Source organism: Otolemur garnettii, unplaced genomic scaffold, assembly GCF_000181295.1.
Source record: "Otolemur garnettii isolate 467f Iridium unplaced genomic scaffold, OtoGar3 scaffold00430, whole genome shotgun sequence".
NCBI classification, from domain to species: Eukaryota; Metazoa; Chordata; class Mammalia; order Primates; family Galagidae; genus Otolemur; species Otolemur garnettii.
The window spans coordinates 12250-13162 of NW_003852825.1; positions in this window are offsets into that span (position 1 = coordinate 12250).

Genomic DNA, 913 nt, shown 5'->3' on the forward strand with positions numbered 1-913 from the left:
CTGCTTAGCAGCCGACTCATCCCGGGGCCTTCAGTCCGGCCCTCCAACGGTCTGTGGGACAGTGAACTGGCCCCCTGTTTAAAAAGTTTGAGGACCCCTCTTCTACTGGCTTCATATTAAAATTGAGTACATTGGATTCTTGCTTATTCTTTCTTGTGATACTTTACTAAGAAGAATGTGTTCCACCTCTATCTAACTTAATACCAAAGATGTAAAGTAACCATCTTTTTAAAGGCTGAATAGTATTCCATGGTATACATACAGCACAGCTTGTTAATCCATTCCCGGGTTGATGGGAATTTAGGTTGTTTCCACACTTTGGCAATTGTAATTTGAGCTGTGATAAGCAATGAGGTGCAAATGTCTTTATGATAAAATTATTTTTTTCTTCAGGGTAGTTCCCTAGTAATGAAATTACAGGATCAAGTGGAAGGCCTAATTTGGGTTCTTTGAGGACTCTCCATCCTTTCTTCCAAAAAGGTTGTATTAGTTTGCAGTCCCACCAACAGTGCAAAAGAGATCTCTTCTCTCCGCATCCTTGTCAGCATCTGTAGCTCTGAGACTTTGTGAAGTGAGATAATCTTACTGGGGTTAAGTGGTATTCCACAGTGGTTTTGATTTGTGTATCCTGACAATCAACAACTATGAACATTTTTTCAAATATCTGTTACACATTCATCTGTCTTTGTCAGAGAAGGTTCTGTTCATATCTGTTGCCCAGTTGTAGATGATATTGTTTTCTCTTTTAGTTGATAATAATTTGAGTTCTCTATAGATCCTAATTACCAATGCTTTGTGGGATTCATACCCTAAAAATGTCTTTTCCCATTCTGAAGGTTGTCCTTTTGCTTACTTGTTGTGTCATTAGCTGTTCAGAATATTTTCAGCTTAATTAAGTCCCATTTTTTTTTTT